This window comes from Rousettus aegyptiacus, unplaced genomic scaffold, assembly GCF_014176215.1.
Source record: "Rousettus aegyptiacus isolate mRouAeg1 unplaced genomic scaffold, mRouAeg1.p scaffold_m13_p_2, whole genome shotgun sequence".
NCBI classification, from domain to species: Eukaryota; Metazoa; Chordata; class Mammalia; order Chiroptera; family Pteropodidae; genus Rousettus; species Rousettus aegyptiacus.
In genome coordinates, this window is record NW_023416295.1 from 35,190,768 (window position 1) to 35,214,359 (window position 23,592).

The following is a 23,592-nucleotide window of genomic DNA, read 5'->3' on the forward strand; positions in this document are numbered from 1 at the left end:
AAAATATTTTTAAAATCTTGATTTCTTTTTTCCTGAATTGCATTCTCTAGTTTTTTAAAATCACTTTTGTTATAAATCATCTGTTTTCGACAATGTATTTTTTCTTTATAAAGGCTAGAGTTTATTCATAGATTTTAGCGTTACCTCCTTGTTCATATATCTAGTTTATGGTGGTTTGGGTACAACTGTAGTAAACATAAGGCCTAGTACTCTTTATTTGACCTTGAAGAAGTCAAGTTAAGCTCTCCAAATTCTATTTTCTATAAATCGGAGATGATAGTATAAAACCATTCTACGTACCTCACAGCTTTCCTGATTGACTCAAATAAATCATATGGAAGCATTTTGTGGACTGGATGGCAAGGTACTATTATATGACTAGAAATTTGACCTAACTAACGACAGTTAAAGATAGATTCCTGCTGATAGTCCAGAGAGAGTAGAGCCGGATTCTATATTCAGCAAACATTTACTGATTTTTGTCCCAAACTGACTGACCCTGGGATGCAGATATGACTCAGACATGGTTGACCAGAGAACCCTTTTCTTTCCTCTGAAGTTGGAAGCTGGAAGACTTTAGCATAACCCTGAAGCTGCTGGTCTGCTTATGACTTTTGAACAGACAGTAGATGCCTCTGTTAGGTTTGGCTACTGTCTTGAACAGGTTATTCACTCTTTCCCACAGAGGTCGAGCCGGGGTTGGAGATCTGCCCTGAGTGTTTGCAGCTGTAACTGAGGGCCCATGACCCTGTAAAATGAATAGAACCATATTAGCAAAGGAAGGTCTCAGCTCTTCATATGGGCATTTTGCCAGACTGTTGGCTTAGAGAGAGGCCTTGTGTAGGAGGAAGGAACATGAAGTTGGAGAGTTAAAAGGAACTTTTACAGCTGCCTCCCTTATCTTTGCAAAGTACTGTTCAGAGCAGGAAGAGGAGGAAAGTGGAAGAGAATCTACTGGCCTGGACAGCTTTTGCTGTTTACTGCTGGGGGCAAAGAAGTAGGGCAGGGGTTGATCGTGATCTGGGTATCTGGGTGTTTCTAAATGGGGAGACAAACTCCTCAAATACTTGCAGGGTCAATTAGGTAATACAAATGAGTGAAATAAGTTAGATATAGGAAAATAGTCTTTCATTTAACATGTAATTACATTCTACAAAAGTATCACATTTAAGTATGTTTCCACTTAAAAACAGATTCATTACATTACATTTTTTTCATGTTTTTCTCTATTCCATGCAGGCTTCTTGTGATTATTAAGCTCTTTCAATACAGACATCCTTTGTTTGCGTATTAAACACAGGGAAGCTATATTCATTTCCATAAACAAATATGCCTATGCCCATTTTTTTCCGTGGAACGTCTCGCTTGCTTGATATTCCCTTTATTAAACACCCCTCCCCGCCAACATATAAAAATAAAAAAAATTACTTTCCTATTTACCATAAGACAAAAAGCAATGCCAGAGGTGTACTAAATGGAGCATGGCACTGGAAGTACTTTTGGGAGGTGACAGAATGTGGCCAGGGATATGGTGAACTGAAGAGCAGGCACTATGCTAAAAGGGCAGCTGTCAGCAATTCCAGCTGCCACTCGGGAATGTGGGCCCTGTGTTGTCATAACCTTTGATCTTTTAAAAGAAGCTGGGAATCTGCAGTTTTATGTTAAATATCCAAATTCTTAAATGCTGGCAACTAATTTGAAAATTCCTTTCTAGCAAAATCAAAATACATCTGGGGGCTATCAGCGAGTCACTCATGGGCTGTCATTTTTTGAGCTTTTCTCTAAGACGATGGATTGTGAACAAGAGAATGGTGTTTGAATAAAGTGTAGGAGGAAAAGAAGTATATATACAAAACCTGTGGAATACAGAGAACAAGAAAGTACTGGGCAAACATATTTGTGGTGAAAAATGTTAAGCTATTACGTGTCTTTTATCTTGGAGATCATTTAAGATCAAATACTCTATGCATTTATTACCTGCCATATTGATGCCTCTGAGAATTCTGCCCTGTCATTCCTTATCGGTGTTGTTTGCACCAATGGGTTAAAAGATATGATTATTTAGTTAAAAAAAAAAAAAACCTTTAAAGATTGATTGGATTATAAACATAGTGTGCTCCTGTTTAAAAAAAAAAACAACAACAGAATTTTAAATTATTCCAAGACCCTTCTTTCTGTTCCTTCTTCCTGAATCCTCAGAAATACCCACTATGAACAATTTTGTGTATCTTTACAGATAATTTCTTTTAAATTAAGTTTTTTAGTTAAATTTATCAGGGGTGACATCGGTTAATAAAATTATATAGATTTAAAGTATACTAAATGAAGTTTTAAAAAATAACTTCATACCCTCATTTGGTTTGTTCACCAAGCTTATATTGACATCCATAACTGTTGACTGATCAACCAATTCATATCTTTTCCGAACATTCTGAGGGTTAAAAGTCATCTTTGCATTAAGACTCTTGATACAGTAATTAAAAAATTTAAAGACATAGAGTAATTAAAAATATTAAAAACATAAAAATAGGTATATAAATGACCTAATCTAATGTATTTATTATGATTGCGAAATACACTTAGTCTGAGATTGCTTTCCGCCAAAACAAAAGGCAACTGAGTTTTACCCTTTTCCTCCCACTTACTTGAAACTTTATTACCCTTTACCTCCCCTGACACTTACTTGAAACTTTATTACTTTAGTAAACACTGCTTCTTCTTTTATAATGTCTCTTTTCTCCTCTTGATCCACTTTTCAGAAAAATCTTTGCTGTCAGAACATTTTTGTTTTATAAGATAGCAATTTAAGAATAGGGTGGAAATATTAGAAGAATCTGTGACAACACATTTCATTTATCACAAACAAGTCTGAACTGGCTGCTTTTAGTCGCACTTTAAAAGTTAAATGACTTTTTCCTTATATGGATACTTGTTTACATTTTCCAAGTCCAAAAGGGAGCAAATATTTTGTCTAAAGAATGAACAAAGGAGAGCTCAAAGTACAAGTAAGTACTTTTTTTCCATGTCTGTCACTCTGGCCTCTATGTTACTATATGTTTTTGTGTTTGAACATTTTTCTTATTGCATTTTATTGGGAGAAAAGTACACTGCAATTTTCTGAAATAGTTATGTTCAAAATTGTCTTAGAGAGTGGTTTCCTTAACTCAGGTGTAATAATACAAAAGTTAATCTAATTAAATAGATTGAAGATGTAAGAGGACAAATATGTCTTATAGTAACTAAAACACCTCGGTTGAAATACATGTTTAAAAGAACTCACTTTCGAAGAACTTAAAAAAAATAATACCTAACAAGCAGGACATAGTCACATAGTAAATCATACCTAAAGTAATATTTGAGCTTAATGTACTTAATGTATGTGTGTGTGTGTGTGTGTGTGTGTGTGTGTGTGTATATATATATATATATATATATATATTCTAGAAAGAATGGTTGTCTAATGATAGATTTAATTTTTATTTAGTACAATATATTGACTAAATAAGTACATATCTTCTTACCTATTGTAAAGTATTTAAGTAAAAGATATTATAGTGGAAAGGCACTAACATTTTAAATATCTGTTATTTCTCAGCCCTTTATTCATTTAATTTTCACCATAACTCAGTGAAAAAGAAATTATCTGTGTTTTATAGATAAGAATACTGAGTTTTAGAATAAGTACCATATGCTTACACAGCCAGTAAGTGGCAGACAGAGTCTAAAACCGTTTCTGTCTCTAAAGACTGTCCTCTTTCCTCCGCACCACACGACCCTAGCATGAGCTTTTTCTAATGGGCAATTTCAGAGAATTGTTAGTGTCCTTAAAGGTCTATTTGTTTATGGCAAACATTTTAATTTACACACGGAAATGAGTATATTTTTATAAACTGATTCATTGAACATGGTATTTCCAGGGAGCTAAAGTTTTTTCAATATTGATAGATGTCACAAGTTTCAAATGTCTTGCCTGGTCCTTGTGCAGTACTTACAATGCTCTGGGGCTTCCCTAACACCTATATCAGGTGAAACTGGGAATGGTTAGGAGCGACAGAAATACTTGGGTTCAAATGTTGGTCTTGGCAATTACCAGCCTCTATGAGCCCTTGGGAAAATCATTGAATTTCTGTGAACTTCTGTTCTTCTTTTGCACAGTGGGAACATTAATACCTATCTCATAGAGGATTAGCACTCTTAGCCTCCAATAAAGTGTTTCTTAAATACATATAAAGACGAATTGAGGATATTCTTTGTTTCAATATAATTCACTGTTAATCTTAATTATCCTTATGTAAATGTGCCATATTAGATAAACTAGTCGGTTAAATTTATCAATTAATTTTAGCTTTTTTTTTCAAATATGACATTCACTTAGACAGTGGAAGTCAACAAAGAGACTTGTCTAGAAAAAATAAACACTGAATTAAGTTTAGTTTCAGTTCTTTGGAAACATATAGCTGAGATTTCTATTGTGGGCATTATAAAGAACTTCTATGAAAAGAAAAAGAAAAGTTCTCATCACTGTTTTTAATTCTAACATCATTTCCTAGACTTCTAGGTCCTTATCTGTAAAAGAAGAGAGTGATAGAGGAAAAGAGGGAGGGGGAGGGGGAGAGGAAGAGAAAGAGAGGGAGGGAAGAAGGAAGGAAGGAAGGAAAGAGGGAAGGGAGGGAGGGAGGGTATTGAGGAGAATGGGGAGGGAATTCAGAACACAGGTGTTCAGTCAAGGATTGTCTACAGAGTACACATGTTTATCCACTCTTCCTCCTCAAATGCCACTGAAATGATAAGAAAAGAGTACCCGAACCTTCAGTTTGTTCTTTTGAGAACAAGCTAGCGTAGAATCATTAACACATCAAAGATAAATTTCTGGCAAAAAGAAAACAGAGAACATATTGAGAACATATTGACATATAAACCCTAGCATAAAAGGTTGCAGCACAGCTGTGAGCTACCTTTCCTGGAATAGCCTGAGTTTACAGTGATGGAGTGGGCAGGATTGTGTGTAAAACAGCTGCTCTTTCCCACCTACATAGAGCATGTATGCAGTGCTAAGTTGCCCTGGGGAGGGCTAATGTTTCAAGTGAGGCTGTGGGCTCCAGAAAAAAAAGCCTTACTGTTCCCATATTGGGAATGAAACCCTGATTACTTTGTGTTCTTGGCCCATGTATCCTAAAGATGACTATCCATTGACATGCCTTGCCCATCCACCCAGAAATCCTCCCAGTCAGAGTGATATCTTGTGAGAAAAAACAATCTCCCAACTGCAGAGGAAATCCACATAAGCTAGTTGAAGTCATCGACCTAATCTTTTTTTTTTTATAAGTATAAACAGATAAATAATGATGACCAGATATGGGGAAAAAACAACAGCACTGAATATTAGGACTAAGATGAATAAAGAAAGTAATGGACCAAAAAAGAACCCAGATATTCAGGTAAGAAAACAATTTTTTTCCCATTCTCGTTAATATCCTCAGAGAGATTTTAAAAGGATTGTATCTATAAAAGTAAATATAAAGTTTTATGCAAAAAGAGAAATGAGGAACTTACTAAAAATTAAAAATATGATTGTCCCACAAAATCCAATAAAAATATGGATTTAAAAGTAGAGCAAAGAGACAAAAATAAAGTATAAGGGAAAAATAAGTGATCTTAAAGGTTAATCCAGGATGTTAAATATCTTTCCATTGAGAAGTCAAGTAAGAGATAGCAGAAAAATGGAAGAGATGAATGGTGTGATAGCTGCCAGCCCCTGAAAGACACAAAGATCACCAAAAATCAGTGGGTTATAGGAAACATACTCTTTATTCAGCCAGCTGGGTCTGCCAGGGGTACACAGACCCCAAATTAAGCAGCCCCAAAATGTAGAGGTACAGGGTTTTTAAGCCCTAAACCTCATTCTTCATTCTGTCTGAACATAAAAGTCTATTTTTCTTCTATTCACTACCTGTCAACCCACAGGTCGGGTGTGCAAGAAAGCTTATTGTTAGAATGTTATTTTCCTCTTGGTGATAGCCTATGTTCCCATGGGTGATAAAAAGCAGTAATTTTCCAACCAGCACCATGGGAAGGGAAATGGATAAGAAGGATCTGGATTACTTTAAAGATATAATGAAGAACTTGTATGTTTCTCGTCAAATAGAAAAAAAAAAGGTAACTAGAAACTTCAGTTTCTAGTCGAGAAACATGTAAAAGAAGTCATTTCTGTATATGAAACAAAGTAAAGCAGCATGATTTTGAGGAATTGTTGGAGAAAAAGAAAAGGGAATTAATTTCATTTTGATTCTTAAGTCATTTTCTTTGAGTCACAAAGTTTTCCTTACATAAGATTACATTTTTTTCCTCCCAAGGTCCGATTATGATACTTGATTCTGCAATAAATAGTATAAACATAATAATAATAATGTTGTATGTGCTGAAATTTTTAATTTTTAGAATAAACTCTAAACAAAGTTAAGAATCTTTTTAGTAAAGTTATGAAACAAGGACAAGAGGGTCTCTAAGTGTAAATGCTATAAATATTGATAATTGAAAAGTTCTGGTGTAGTTGAAAACAGCTGGGAGTTAGGGACAGAGAAGAAGTGAAAGATAGTGTGGGAATTTTATTTCCTCATTTTATAGAAAGAATTCAGATACTGTCTAAAAATAGTGAAACAAGGGAATTTAAGCATTTATTTAAAATTATATGAATTATTTGAAAATATATTATTTGAAATTATGAAATAGTACATATGATATGAATTATATAACCAATAAAAGAGGAAGAAAGTTTAGAGTAACCAAAAAACCTCGGGGAAGGATGAGGAAAAAAGGAAGTAATGTGAAGTGAATTACTTGTCTATCATGGCGGGTCATTGAGAGTTCGTGCAAAATCAAGAACAGAGATTTATCGGTAGTATTGAGCCTTAGATGTAGCTGATTTAACATCAGCCACTCCAGCAGATCCTAATAGCTACATAAGTCTTTTATTTATACATTTATTAACAAGCTCATCATTCTCAAATATGGTTCTTAGTAAAGCCAAAGATTGAATTATTGAGAGAACAACTTACACAGTTCATTTGGAAAAACAAGTTTAGGAAGGCAAGAACAGACATCTTCAGAAGTCTGTTATTATGATGTTAATGGTCATTGACTTGACTAAATATGTAGCAGATTACCCTCTTTGGAAAGTGAAAGCATAATTGTATGAAGTGGAAGGAAAAGACTAATTTTGGAACTGTATCTACATTAATTTCAGTATTTATAACATAAACATATGTCATAATGTGTTCTAAATTATGTTATATTATTTTCATTGTATACAATTTTGTTGACTATAGCTTTAGGTTATTTGCATCTGGTACTTCTTTTTTACTTTTCTAATTTCTAATTATCCTTTATTTAATTTTCATTCTCTTTTTTCTGGCACTATTTTATTTATATTCTCAGTGTTTTATATGTCTTAAAACTTTTAGAATTGATTTTAAGTAAATACTTAGCAATGCATACAGCCTTATTAACAGTTTTAAGTTCAAAATGATGACAAGTGCTTAATGCAACACATTGTAGAAATTCTAAGCTCGATTTCCAAAAGATTAAGTAAACAAACACCCAAAAAGACATTGACTGACCTTTTAGTGTAAATATTTATAAAATAAGAGTCAGTCTTCACGTGATTATTAAAAGCTGGGGCTTTCAGTGGCTGGAGGAAAGTGTAAAAATCACATGTGCCTAAACCCAGACTAAAGGTGAGGCTACTACCTAAAGACCTAAGAATAAAGTGATTATCTCCAGCTTGCATAACGAGGGGTATGACTGTAACTTTTCACTTGCTACTATTCTGTCCTGTTTGAATTTTTATAAGCATTAATAATTCCTTTAGAACCACAAAACTGTCACTGTCCTCCAGAATATGTTTATAACTACATTAACAGTTTGGATATGGAGTTTAGATCTTTCGAGTTTTAATTAATTTTAATTAGAGGATTCCTTTCTACTTTTGGGCTATACAATATATTATCTACTCCCCTTTTCATTTATTTTATATTTCATGTTAATATCTAATAATAGTTACTAATTAGAGACCACTTTCTACCTGCAACTCACATCTGTTACTAGAGTTTAAAAGTATTGACCCCAGAATATAATTCGTAATCTGGCTAAAGGAAAAACTCACGTGATGAAGTCAACAAACTGATAAAAGGAGCTTATTGTGAAATATCTCTCAGTGTCACTCAGCACCAAAACACTGTTTTTCAATGTCAAAATACAGACAGAGTTCACTGGAAATTGCGGGGCTGAAATAAAGTATGCCTAAAGAGCACTAGAGCAAACGTGTTAGCTATTCCTCATCACCAGTCATTGGAAGTAGATGCCCGTTACTGAGTGAATTAATTCCATTTCCAGTTTGCAGATGTAGAAAGTGAGATTTGCAGAAAAGTAGACATGCTTTCAGTAACAAATTAGTGTCATTGTCAAGACTTACACAGTAGTCCTCACAAGAAGACTTCTGAAGGATGGTAGTTAGTTTGAGACCCTGTATCTTGCTCAAAGATAGGTCCATTAAAAAAAGAGGCCATTACTTTGCATTTCTCCACAATTATTCTCATTAAAACTATTGAAAATAACCATATCGTTGTCTCATAAAATTCACACTCACTGTCCCATACAGTATATCACTTTACAGGAAGTTCGTTGGACCCAAATAGTTTGAGTCATTAGGTACTTACTATGTGACAGTTTCTGAGTTTGGCACAGGAAAAAAAAAAATAGATATCAGGGATATTCAAAAGCTGATGATTTAGTAGGGTAAGATGACACATACTAATGAATACTTTTACATTGCTGAGATGTGCATTGGGTGCATTGGGAGGTCAGAGGGCAACACTTAGACCAATCTGGAGTTTGGAAGCCTTCCTGGAAAAGGCAATGCTTCAGTTGTGATGCTTCTGTTTCTTTGTTTAGTCATATTTGTTTGCTCATTAAAAAATTCCTAATAATACATGAAAATATAAACAGAGTAAAACTTACCCCAACTGTCTTTACCCTGAGATAATTACAATTGGTATTGATATTTTGGTGACTACCCTTCTAGGTGTGTGTGTGTGTGTGTGTGTGTGTTTGTAGACATAATTTTATATAAATGTGGTCATATTCCATGAGTTATTCAATATCTCGATTTGTTTTTCATTCAACAGTATATCCCAAACATCTTTTCAGATCAATAAATTAAAAATTATATTATCCATTTTATGGCTATATAGTATTCCATTATACTTTGTGCCTCAATTTATTTAGCTAGACCTTGATCAAAGTACAAGTAAGTTGCTTCCAATTTTTTTTTTGTTGTCTTAAATAATATCATTGTATTCTATAGCTTTGGATACTTGGACAATAATTTCCATAGATAATTCTCTGGAAGAATTTCTAGATCATGTTATACATACTTGAAATTTTGATTCACAAATGCCAAACTGCTTTCCAGAAAAATTTACTAATTTAAATTCCATGTTTTCTTTTGCTTTGGTCAACATTGAATTTTATCTATTTTGTCCTTGCCAATCCAATAGATGAAAAATTATCTTTTTATTCTGATGTGCATTTCATTAATCATTAATAAGTTTAAAAACCTTTTAACATAGTTTTTGCCTATTTTCCTTGTTTTCGTGAATTACCTGTGTGTTTTTTATTGGCATGTTTATCACCATCTGGTTGATTTATAAAAAGGCTTTGTTTGCTAGAAATGTTAATGTTTGCCTGTCATATATACAACAATTATTATTTCACTATTTCATTTGACTTTAACTATGTTTTAAAAAATTTAAGTTAGACTTATCAGTTTTTTCTATTTTGATTTTGACTTTCGTGTAGGCTGCAAAAAGCCTTCTCTGCATTGAGTTTTCTAAAAGCCCATATTTTACTCTATTAATTATATTGTTTTGTTTTTATATTTAAATATTTATAAGCCATCTATAATCAATCAGCTGTGATATGAAAAGTGAATTTCTGTTAGTCATCTTTTTTTCTTGTTGGTTTAAAATACTGCATAGTGGTATAGTGATTAAGGTCTTAGAGTTAGGCTGCTGAGTCCAAATTATGGCTCTGTTGCTTACTTACTGGGTGAACCTGATTTCTCATAATCGAAATGGGGATATTAATAGTACCTATATCTTGGAGTTTTCAAGACTACATACATTAGTATTTGTAAGGGGCTTAGGAGACTAGATGACACATAAGAGCTCACTAAATAGTAGCCATATTGGATACCAAATTGACGTTATATGGGATTATTTCTAGATTCCATTTTGTTATACTCACTGGAGTCTAGAAGTTCATGAGTCAGTATCAGTTCTAGCTTTATAACATATGTGAAAAAGTTTTCTCATTCTTTTTCAGATTTTTGCCGATTCTTCTAGCATTTCTACTTTTCTAGATGAAGTTTAGGGTCATTTTGTCAATTCCTAATAAGCTTATTGAGATTTTGATTGTCATTATAGAGAATAGATAGATCCTATTAGAAGAAATTGATTTCTTAATAATTTTTAATTTTCCTTTCCATTAAATAGGTAATTTCCCCATTTATTTTAATGTTTCTTTGTGTTATTTAATAAAGTTTTATAATTTTATTCACACAGGTCCTTCTCATTTCTTGATGCTGAATATTCTGAGCTAAGTCTTGAAGGATGAACATGAGTAAGCCAGACAAAAGAGGAGAAAAATCGTTTGGTAGTGTCTTGTTAAGTGCTAGAAGTCATAGTCATTCTTGGACCACTCCTAGTTCTAGAAATAATGTTCATAAGTTAATCTGCAGGAGATACAAGTAATAAACTGAACTGGGGGAAAATGTGTTTTTTCCTGCAAAGAAGTGAAGTGGGACAGGCAGCCAATTTAAGAAATATTTATGCAGCTGTTGCCTGAACTAGTCCAAGAAACTTCTGGGGACTGGCAACGATATACATTTTTCAGCTTCATCTGAACCTACTGACTTGTTTTTTAAAAACCCAAAGTCCAATATGCTTTCAATCTGTGTGTATGAACCAAGGATTTTGAATATGGATTGATGTGTGTTTGTGGGTGTTTTGAGCAGAGCAGGACCTAGGCAGGTTTGTGAAGTGGTTCAGGTTTTCTTTCATTTGTTATTTGATCTCATTTTCAGCTCATCCCACCTCAACTTCAGAACCATGGCCTTGGAATACCACTAGGGTTTAATTTCCTGCCCTGTTCAGGCTAATAGGAAAAAGAACCCTCTCACTCAAATGTCTAGTCACAAATATCTGGTTTAGTCAATCTGTGGTTAGTCAAGTGATGAAATAAACAACAATGTGCTATTTCCTCCTACAGAATATAGCTCAAAACACTTTTTATCCAGAGTTGTCCTTCAGATCACAGAATTTTAAACGGATTTATGATTGCCCATCCTATGACATTTCATTACTCGTCTCTAAAGCATCTAGGAACATAGGGTTGTATTCTCCCCTTCCCTAAGGCCTTCAAAAATATTATGTGTATTTGGGCATAATTCCAGGGCATGAGTCCAGGGCATGATTCCAAGGCATGAGTCCAGGCATGAGTCCAGGGCATGAGTCTCAGGGCATGAGTCCAACCCACATGCCAACCTACAGCCCAATTGTTGAAAAAAGTTATAAATAGGTCATTGCTTTCTTTCTGTCTTACCAGATTAATCAATTTTAGACTTCCTATGAGATAGCCAGGAAAACAAAGTTTATACAGTATTGTCCTCACGTTAATTAAAAAATGTTTACACCTCTCTAACTGAAAAAATATTGGCAGTTCCATTAATAAAGTAGTTTCATCTATTATTCAACATAGTTTTACAGGGACTGTAGGAAGAATTGCAGAAAGGGAATTAGAGTACAATAATTGAAAAAAAAGAACAGCTAATATGCAAAAACAGATCAAGATGTTCTAAAATTAGATTGTGGTGTTGGTTGCACAATGCCATGGATATACTAAAAACCATTTTACTGTATACTTTAAATAGATGAAAAGTATGGTATGTGAATTGTACCTCAATATAGTGACTTTTACGAAGCTATAGAAATCCAGGTATTTTAGAGTTAAAAAGGAAAAGAAAAAGAAATACGGTTATCAGTTCTGATTTGACGGTAACTGACCGCTTATGGGTAATAATGGCTAAAGTAGCTGGAGTGGCTTCTTCGGAGTAGGTAGTTATGTTAAGTCTCATCTAATGTTCATAATAAACTCATGAGGAAGGAAACACTATTGTTGTCCTTATTTCACATATGAGAATTTGATGCTTAAAGAGGTTAAATACTTTGGCTAAAGCTATGCCGTTAGCAGGGATGGGATTGGGATTTGAGCCCACGCATCTGTTTCCAGAGCTCAACTCTGGAACACTGAGCTAATCCAAGCCTCCAAGACTGACTTGGTCTTGACAGTCCTTTATTGTAAACAGCAATTGTCCTGAATGTTAGTATTGTCTCCAGAAGACCTAAACAAGTTCTTTCATCTAACTAGTACGAGTGATGGCTTGATTTTTTTTTGCAACAGGATGTATAAAACAGTTATTTACACATAATAAATTCTCAATAATCTTCATTTAATCTACTAGACATTTTATGAAAAAAAAAAAGTCTATCAGAGTTTACAATTTGAATTATATTTTAAGTGTCCTGGGCTAGAGTTTCTTGCTGTGGAAAGGGATCCTTATGCCTCCTATATAAGTAAACAAAAATGGCAAATATTTTTCATATCTGTAAACTCATATTTGTTTTAAGCAAGGTACCCTGAAAACAGCCATGGTGTCACATTTCTCTTCATTTTTAGAAACCACATCATTATCAATGAATATGTATCCCACTAGCTCAGGAGAAACCAAGGACATCGTGTTGGAGAACGCGGAGTCCCTCACTCCCTGTACATAAGTTCAGCCTCCAAGACAAGTAAAAAATAGACTTGGATGATTTACTGTTAGTTTCTGAGGAAGTACTAGGAAGAATGATTTTTATTATTATTAAATGTTCAATTTAAGTATTTTAGGAGGCCAAACCAAACCTTTGTCTCTGGCAGGAAATCTTGTACTAAAGAGCAATAGGAACACTTACGTATGAAAATTTTGGCATGAGGACATTCTTAAGACTAATTTTGGGGACTATTTCATCCTGTTCACTTGTAACAGGGCTCCTGGGTGCAGGATATGTCCTCCTGCTGTTCTTGACACCTCTCCTCCAGTTCCCCAGCCATTAGTAGCCCATGGAACATTCATAAGAGAGTTGCTGTGATATTCCAAAGATAGAGGTACATAATCTAGTTATTATTATAAATTTAACAAAGAAGATATTTAAGTCAAATAATAATTTCAACCTTCTGCTTGTTTATTGGCTGGGAAGTTTATCACACAATTTCTTGGTGTGGCAAGTTGACTTTCTAGTATATTCTTTACTTTAAAGCTAAAAGTTTTCATTAGTTAAGTGGAATAATAAAGGTTTCAAATAAAATTCTAAGTGTTAGAGATCCTGTTGGGTTATAATAAAATGACTTCATGGAGAACATGGAATAAAGAAGTCTTTGGCCATATAAGTGCACCGTTTGAAAGAATCCATTTTTTATCAAATCCATTTTTTTAAAAAGCAAGTAGTCTAGTTTAGCCAAAGAAGCAGATACCTACCTATACAACACTGGCAAGAGATAAGGGAAGCCAAAAGAGTATATACATAGTATAGAGGACACAAATGTCAGTTTAATACTTATGTCTCAGTTTAAAATTTACAGAGAATGGGAGACTGAAAATTACATTTTTCATCTGAACTTTTAGAAGTGGAAAAAGCAGGGTATAGTTTAGCATGCAATAGAAATAGGCTGAGTTAACAAGAAGCCATTTAAACCACTTGAGTAAAAAATAATGAGTACTTTGGACTAGTACAAATCAGAGAAGGACCATTTACATAACAGAGGTAGAGACAACAGGATTTCTAGAAAAGATTTGATATAAAGAACGTGGGGAAAGACATGTGTGATGATCACAAGGTTCCAAGCCTGGTTGAATGCAACAGTAATCAGCACAAACAACGTAATAGAAGATGGCTCAGGAGGATGCTACGATGCTTTCGTTTTAGTTTTATTGTATTTCAGGTGCAAAAAACTGGAAATATGAGTTTTTAGTTAGGTAGCTTCTAGAACTGAGACAATAAATTTCTGTTGTTTAAGCCATACACAGTCAGTGGTACTCTGTTAAAGACAGCCCTAGAAAACTAATACAGGTCCACAAACAAGTAAGTCAACAATGAATTTCCCCAGGGGGATACACATTGAAATCTCATGTACTACAGAGAGGGCATAGTGATTTAGTTAACTCTGAAAAAAATGTATTCACATAAACCATTTAAAACTCCTTGATTTTCCAAATCCATTTTATTTCCCTGAGATAGCAGTTCTTTGACTAGTGTTAACGTTGAGAGGGAACAGCCAGTTTTGGAGAATAAAGCTCTTCCACTATTTGGGACTGTGGACTCTTCTAAACCGATCTAATAATAGAACTGGCCTGCTCACAGTGATTGGCCATTCCACAAGTTGAGCCATCAGAGGTGTTATGAAAATAAAGCCAAGTGAAGTTACCTGTTAACAAGTGAAGGCTCTGAAGACATGTTTTTAATGGAGGAACTGATTCTGATTTCTGAAAATGTACTATTGGTGCTGTCTTTAGATATTCTGTTTTAATCGGGAAAAAAATATCAACCTCCATTTCATAAAGTGATCTTTTGTATAACTTTAGAGATTTACAGTTCATCATGGTTGCACCTGGTTTGGCAAAAGATTCCCCCTATACAGTGGAAACATTTTTTGGTAGTCAAGTTGCTGAGTGGGTGGTTTCCATGGCAGAGGTACCGTACTTACTCTGGGCACCCTTTTATGTACATTCAGTATTATGCTTTTCTATTTACAAGACCTTTAGAAGCTGTCCTGTGGCCCAAGATTTTCTTCCCAAACAAAATAGCACAGATTGTGGCTAACGTCCAGTGGATTTAAAATATGATTTTATAAAACATGATATAAATTTATTACTGGCTAAATATTGCTAATTCAGACTTCTCTCAAACTAAAAAGAGCCAGGGCTTTCAAAGGATCATAATTTTCAGAGTACTTATGCGTGTATGTGATGACTACAAATCGCCCATGAAATAATATTGTTAAAATAAGCCTGTCTGAACCCAGGAGGATATAGTGCCTCATTGGTGACACTAACCATGTAAAATGTGACTCTCCATTGATCAGATCATTAACCTTGCATTTGATCAACAACTTGAAAATTTTACATATTGGTTTTCTGACAGTATTCCAGTGGAATTTAGGGGACAGCAGAGTTTATAATAGTTCTTGTACTATATTCCATTTCAGACATCAGCAGAAAAACTTTTCTTTAACATATGACCTATGTTCATATGTGACTTCTCTCACGGTTTCCCCTTACTTATTGTAACTTCCAGAATTCCCCCTGCTTTTTCCAAGGAGGAGCTTGGGCACAGATGAAACGCAGCATGATAAATATAACATTAACCACCCTCATAACAACATCTGATTAATCGGAGTGCTTTTCAGCCTGTTGACAACTCATATGGATCTGGCAGAGACAGAGTCAGCATGATGACTAAGCAGTCTTTTCACTATGATTTATGATCTGTCCAGGTCCAAGCTGAAGCAGGGCAGCTAGTGTGAATCGGAATCGTATCTGGTAGGAGTTTTCTTGCCTGCTGGCAAAAAGACTGCTTATTAGTTTATTCTAGCAGGTATTAGACATTTTACTAAGAATATATACATACACACTGCAAATACAGGTGAAAATTCTTATCTTACTCATTGTAACCTAAGCACCTTACTTATTATGGGCACTAGGTTTTGAAGGAATTAATATGTAAATAGAGTTGGCTTTGGTCATGTAACACCTGTGTCACCTTAGGCAAGTTACTGATCTTATTAAATAGGAGAATAACATCTGTCTCATAAGAGTCTTATAAAGACCAAGTGGAATAATAAAGAATTCTGTAATTCCAAATTCTCATGTAAAGGTATTGAGTTATTATTTGAGCTTAGAATTTACCTGTTCTGTGTACTGTGTCTTTTAGGAGAAAACATTAATAATCTCACTGATTATCTAGTCTAGGTACCTCCTAAATAATTATAGTCTGTATTTAAGGGCATCTCAGCTAACTAAGCTGCCGGGGGCCCAGATACTATCAGTTTAAGAACATCTTTTTTAAAACTTGTTTTCTTGAAAAAAAGAAGCCAGAATTAAGTTTACATCCACACAAAATAGGACAAGCTCATAACTATGAGCTGGAGTCTCAGTCAAAGGATGGAAATTTTTGATTCCTTCACACGTGGGAAGGATTGTTCTTATTAATCTCATTAAAGAAATTGTGGGCAAACCTCCTCTTACTAAAACAAAGTTAATTGGTTTGAAGGAAACATGTTGAGATATCTTGGAGGGAGAAGAAGATTCTGTAATTGACAAAATATTTTCCATGCACAAAGGCACTAGTTTACTGGTTGCTGAAAACAACTAGAACATCTCAAAGTTTACCTTATTATGAACTAGAATAGCAGAGTTGTAGAAGACTCCTCCAGATGAATACAAAGGTGGTCAACTATGCGGGCTGCCTGAGTCATGGACTCTCTACGTTGGGCAGAACTTAGACCATTGTTTGTGTTCTTCACTCAGTTTTGATTTCTTTGTCAATTTTTCATAATTTATGTTCTCTTTAGCTCACACATCTGTATCTATTATTAAATTGGCCATTTGACTGACTCAAATGAGTGATTTATTTTTATTCATCTTATTTTGTTGGTTGTCAGGGGGAAGTTAACTTTGTACTCTCCTGGGGACAAAGAAGAGATAAGCCTCCTTGTTGTCTGGCCTCCTCAGGATCCTTAAACTGCCTAAAGTGCAGTGCTGCTGCTTGACGAAGTATGCTTTTCCTTATGGGGCCTCAGATTGATGGGGACAACAGTTATTGCTGAAGTTCGATTCCCACCATTAGAGGAAGCTCAGAGGGTGAGCTAAGGAGAGGATGAACTTTGTTGGAGTCCAGAAAAATGGTCTCGAATCCCAGTTTGTCATTTTTTCCTGGATGAGCAATGTCTCATTATCTCCTGATTATAATAGATCCTTGAAATAGTCAAGGGATAATCTTTAGATATGGGATCCTTGAATGCAAGAATCCTACCGAAGCACTTCTGGAGAGCTACAACAGAGGTGAGGAAAGCCAATTCAGGATAAAACAGAGATGTTTACCAATAATCCCATCTCATTCATTGCCAAATCACTTGCTCCACTACTTTACACTCCAAGTGGGCATTGGCTTTGAGTGAATGCTTTAGAAAAATTATAATGCCTATGCTTTTGGGGTTAATGGCAAATAGTCAAAAACTCCTTTGTTAAATCTTCAAATGACAAAAGTCTACTGTAATACCTACTTCTTAGGTTTGTTGTAACCATGAATAAATGTAACATAGGGGAAAGGATTAGAATGTGTCATGATCAATAAATGTGAGGCTCTTTCCCTCTAAAACAATGTTTGTTAGATGAGTGAATGAATTGTTAAGAGAATTGTTTCTCTTTGAATGTAAGTGTGATAAGTGGGGGTAATCTTTGGCTTTTTTTTTTTTTCCCCTAGCATTCTTCATGCTCATCCACTTCTGGAAAATATTGGTTGAGTCAATACATTGGCTCTGTGGTCAGGTAATGAGGAAGTCAGGTCACAGTTGCTCATTCACCCCTCCTCCCTCTTCTCATTCTCTATGAGGTGGAATTTGTTTTCATCTACACTGTGTGAAGAGGGGAAAGGATGTTATTTTTTAAATGTATTTCCTTATTTTTAAATGCATTTTGGTAAAAAAAATATATATGGCTTAAAAGATACATCAGAGAATTAGTATAAATCTTAGAATTAAATTAGAAATAAGAAAAAAGTTAAGAGATCAATAATCAAATATTGACTATGTTACAGTTAATGTAGGAAGTCAGACTCAGAGCAAGAAAGCAAAAAATTATCCATAACGAATTATGTGTATCTCATAATTCCTTTCATATAATACCCATTAAATAAAATACTTTAAAAAATCACTTCTAACATTTCTGGTTTAAGATGGCAAATGAAGTACAAGTTTTTATTTTAACACCTGAAATGAAAGTAGAGAAGCAGAATGAGTAATAAACCAACAACATTAAAGCAAATGAAATTGAGGGTGAACCAACAAACAAATAATTTTAGCAGGTTTCTGGGAGATTGAAAATGAATGAGAATGGCTTGGTGAATAAAACAGGCTGAAAAAGCCATAGTTTTATAGATAAGAAGCTACAAGGAAAGAGCCGATCTTCTCTGCAGAATTCCAGAAAGTGTCTGGCCTCAGAGTCAACAGCAAGCAAGTTAGAACTGGAGTTGAATTCAGGGGATTCCTTTAAGGTTTAGTGAAACTGCTACCATCAGTGGATACCTGTCTCTCTTCCTCAAATCAACATGTAGGCAGACAGCATTAACACCCAGGCAAAACACAAAAAGGCTCCTCTCTAAAATAATAATAACAACAACAACAACTACTATTTTTAAAAAGACAACAAACAATGTGGAAAACAAAGACGTTTAGCATCAGGTCACCTATGGACAAAATATAGAAGGCTTTGCTGTGCTTTTAGTCAAAGTAAAAAAGTAAAAGTAAAGTAAAAAAGTAAAAATGTAAAAGGGTAGCTGTTAGGAGGAATAAAAGGACACATAGGCAGACATGTAAGGATGCTAAAACACCAAAGTCACTGCTGTTCTAGACATTTGGGATACAGACAAAGGAAAAAATCAGACAGAACTCATCTTCAGAGATCTTACATGACATTTTGCCACCTTTAAGTAAGGCTGCAGGAGATACTGCAAAAGCTGATGGAATTAGAATAGAGGTTTAAATAACTAATAGATAACTAATAGAAAAACTATAAATAATAACATACATTGAGAAGAGTAGAGATGAGTGAGTGACCTGAATTTTAAGATCTCATATATGGAATTCATTAGATACCATCTAAAGTGGATATCAAAAATGAGATAAAATTGTGATATCTGCAATTAAGAAGACAATCACCAATTTTATAAGTTCTGTCATGCCATCCTTGGGAGATAAGATGGGCATGTATGTTTTAACTGTTTCTGTGACTGACCTGAAATGGATTTGCCTCTATCAATGTCACTCTGGAGGAAGGTCCCAAGTGGGGCACCAAGGGCAACCTTATCTATCTTGTTTGGTTCTATGTAATTATTAATGGATTAGTTAGAGATGTTCATGTTATGCTACTGCTACTGATTATTATTATGGAAGAATATAAAAAGCAGGAAAGGGGAGAGAGAAAATAAGTGGGAATGAGAATCTTAAAAAATTATAACAAATGACAGCAATAATCTGACTCTCTAACAAGATGAAATTAATTAAGAATAAAATTATAATGGTACTTTTGCCAAATTTATGTGAATACAAAGGTGGAAAGATGTGGCTTAGTAAGAACTCATGCAAAAATTTGGCCATCTTATCAATCTCAAGGCTTGATTACCAGCTTTACAATGCTAGCTTCCAAATACTTGTCTCCATCCCAGACCTCTACATAGCTCCAATCCTATATACCCAATATCTCAACCAATCCCTCTTGGAGTTGGATGTCCAAGAGGCTCCTAGATTCAGAGGTCCAAGACTGAAATCTTAAATCATTCACTTCAAACAAGGTCCTCTTCCAATATTCCCCAATCAGCAAATATTACTACCACCTGTTTGCTCTGTTGATAAATATAGGCATCATTGATGATGCCTCTTTATTCCTCCTCCTTTCCTCTTCATCTTTAACTCTTCTCTAGGCTCTAACCATTTTAACTCCTAGACTTTCAGAATTTGTTACCCTCTTATCTCTACCACTACCTTATTAGTCCATAGGACCACTATTTCTCACCTGTATTATTGCTGTGGTTCATCTGGTCTCAGTGTTTCTACTCTGACCCTCTCTACTCAATTTAACACACCAGCCCAAGTGATATTTTTATGACATTTTTATGTCTCGGCAATCTTCTTGCTCTCTTGTGCTGTAGTCACATGGACTTTCTTTCAGTTCCTTGAACACACTATGGGGCTCCTCACACAAAGCCTTTGCATATGTTGTCCCTTCTGTCTGAAATATTATTTCCTCCACATCATCTGGTTAAGGCCTACTCATCCTTCAGGTCTCTGTTCCAGTGACATTTCCATTGGGAAGCCCTCCCTAACTTTCCAGGATGAGATTTCTTTGTTTCATGTTCTTATGGTTACTTGCTCTGTTCCTGCCTATGGAGTTCTTGTCTCAATTTATAATTCATTCATTGGTTTACATAACACATATTTGTTGATTATTTGTTATTTTCCAGGCTCTGTTCCAAGTGATAAGGATATAGTAGCGAATAAAACAGTGCCCCCCCCCACAAAGATCTTCATTTAGCAATGGGGAGGGGGGGATAGATGACAATCGAATCAACAAGTAAAATAAAAGTATATTTATTGGTGTTAAGTAATATGAGAAAAGTACATCAGAGAAGTAGGATAGGACGTATCACGTGTGTGCATAGGTTCATTCTATTTTAAATAGGCAGAAAGAGCTGATGAGGTAACATCTGAACCAGACTTAAATACCTGAAGTTAGGACTGCTCCAGATAAAGGGAAGAGTAAGAGCAGAAGCCCTGAGATAGACACATGTTTCCCATGTTTAAAGAGCAACATGGCCAGCATGGTCAGAACAGAGCAAATGGGAATAAAAATAGCAGATGAGAATAGAGAGAGGAGTCAGGTGAGGTAGGACTCTGAAGGTAAGTGTAGGAGCTTCGACTTTCAGTCTGAATGGGTGGGTAGTTAGGCAATTTAAGCAAAAAAAAATTTGATCTGACATATGTTTTCAAAGGATTGCACTGGCTCCTGTGGGGAGAATAAACTCTGTGTGTGGGTGGAGGTGGGGTAGGGTGAGTGGAAGCAGGGGTGTCATAGGAACCTGTCTGCACTCATCCAGACAAGATATGATGATGGCTAGATCACGGTGGTAACAGTAGAAGTGGGGGAAGTGGTCAGATTCTGAATAGTTTTGAAGGAAAGCCAACAGAATATGTTGACAGATTGGATATGTTATAGGATTAAGAAAAAATATCAAGGAGTTCATTAAGGTTTATGGTCTAAGCAGCTAAAAGAATGGAATCACCATTTACTGAGATGAGAGAAATAGATTTAAAGGGAAAGATCAGGTGTCAGTCTGCACATGTTAACTTTAAGGTGCCTCTTACATATCTAAGTGGAGTTAAAGAGTAGGAAGTTGGATTTATAAATCTAGAATTTGGGGGAGAAGTCTGGATAGGATGAAAACCATCCTAGTTTGCATAGGACTAAGGAGGTTCCTGGGACACGGGACTTTTGGAGCTAAAATCAAGAAAGTCCCAGGAAAACTGGGATTGATTTTTTATCCTAGGTCTGAGATTTAGATATGAATGTGTGAGTCTTTGTACATAAATCCAATTTAAATCAAAGTCAAATCATTAGATGAGATCATCCAGAGAAAAGTGAATTAGAGAAGATAGTTGGTTCAAGGTGACTCCAGCATTTAGAATGAGGAAGTTGAGAAAGAATTACCAGAAGATAGTAAGGACAGTCAGTGAAAAAGAGGAAAAGCCAGGGCAGTGTGATGTTCTGCAAAGTCAAGTGAAAAAAAAAATGTTTCATGTAAGAAGCAGTGGTCAACTGATGATAGGTAAAATGAAATGAGGACTATGAACTGACTGTTGGATTCAGCATTGTGGCTGTCATTGGTGATCTTGAAAAGATTATGGAATGGTGGAGGGCAAAATCTCGATTGGAATAGATTCAAGGAAGACAGCAATTAGAGACACTGTATATATACATTGGGAAAGAGAACTGATCAGTAGGAAAGTAACTAGAGGGAAGTAAATAAGGTAAAGGGAAGTTTTTAAGATAAGAAAAACCATAGCATGTTGTAAGCTGCTGGGAATAAATAAATGCTTTAGGAGAGAAATGGAAAAATTTTTGGAGCAAAATCTTTGAGAAGATACTCAAATAGCTTTAGATAAGAGCACAGTTCATTAATAGTGACAAGAATAAGGACAAGAGTAAATTGTCCTCATGTTATTAAGTAAATGCAAAGAGCCTGTTTAAGTTCTTTTCTGATTGCTCTCATTTTCTCAGTGAAAAGAGGGTTAGGCCATTAGCCAAGTGGCAGATGTGGGATGAAGGTGTCTGAAGAAGTTTAACATAGAGAAGAAAGAAGGTGCAGATGAGCGGATGACTCCTGTAAAAAAAGGTAATGAATAGTACAGTCTGATGACGCTATAGTCAAAGCTGGGGCAGGAGGGTAGGACTTAGGGAGAACTGAGGGAAAAAGATTCAGAAGTGGAGCAAGGAGGACACATTTCCCAACTCCAGGCCTAGAGACATAAGGGAAACACCACCGGAGAGGGCTGGAAGTAAAGCAGAATCCTCAGGAGAGGTAGCTTTCGGATGCAACATGAAGGTGACAGGAATGTTCACGAGAATTTTGAGGCTATTCAGATTTTAATAACAATGGACTGGGCACCCTTGAGGGGACATCAGAAGGGTTTGAGGAGTTGTAGATGAGAGTGGGGGCTGTAGTGCCCCACTTAAAGAGATTAGGGTTCAGGTTTGTAGAGTCTCCTGAGGGACTAGGCCTTTTGTACCAACTGAAGTAAACAGGGATAAAGTGCAGATGGCAGCGAAGACTCTGAGACTCTTGGGAAAGAGCTATGGCGCTCCCTCTTTTTTCCTGCCAATAGAAGTGTGAAGGCACCTTTATGGAGAGCATGAGTGGTTCTGGGCCACCTCCTTGCTCATGTGTAATGAATGACACTTGCACAAGTGTGATTATGTGCTCAGTGTCTGTCTGCCACACTAGATGCTGCATGAGGGCGGGGGACTGTGTCTGCTTTTGCTCTCTTTTATATCTCCAGGGCCTTGAACAGTGCTTAGCACATAATAAGAGCTCCATAACTGTGTGTTTAATAAATAAATACCTAATGAAAGAATTGAGGATTTTAATGGACAGAAAGGTCAATATAAGCAGTGTGACGAGGCTGCCAATAAAAGGGGCTGATGTTCAAAGTGGAGAGGGTGAAATCTTGCTCCACTTCTCTGTGAACGGCATGGCCTATAGGAATTCATTCATTTTTGGCTGTAGTCAACTTCTTAGAAATGTTGGAGAGGTGAGTGAGACAATTTCAGCTTTCAGAAAAAGAGAGAGGGGTATGATCTCAGACTATCCCAAGAATAGCTCTATCGGATGGCCTCATAGGGAATGAAACACATGTTGGGAACTGGGTTATTTTGTGGCTTCCTCAGTGTCAGGTGATTGAAAGGCGATTCTTCATCTTAATGGTGACTTGACTTTTTTTTTTTTTTGTCTCTGCTTGTACTGCTCTTGTTATTACCATCCAAATATGGATTCCTAACCCTAAATGTCTTTTTTTCTACTTCACATACGCTCATAGTTTCTGCTTGTTCATTGTTTCAGTTTAGTTACCCAGAAGTGTTCTGAGTGTCTTAGACGGATCTTCCTCATC

The 23,592-nt window shown here is 35.5% G+C and overlaps 1 long non-coding RNA gene across 2 annotated transcripts; it reads left to right on the forward strand.

The window, feature by feature from the left end:
* The first annotated feature begins 2,526 nt into the window (after positions 1-2,526).
* LOC118613870 lies at positions 2,527-22,814 on the forward strand. 2 transcript variants are annotated; one of them, XR_004956004.1, is made up of 3 exons: positions 2,527-3,005; positions 5,327-5,438; positions 16,816-22,814. It is a non-coding gene; the product is annotated as an uncharacterized LOC118613870 (long non-coding RNA). The 2 variants fall into 2 exon arrangements; XR_004956003.1 differs by having other exon boundaries at positions 2,530-3,005; positions 10,620-22,814.
* The last annotated feature ends 778 nt before the right edge of the window (positions 22,815-23,592 follow it).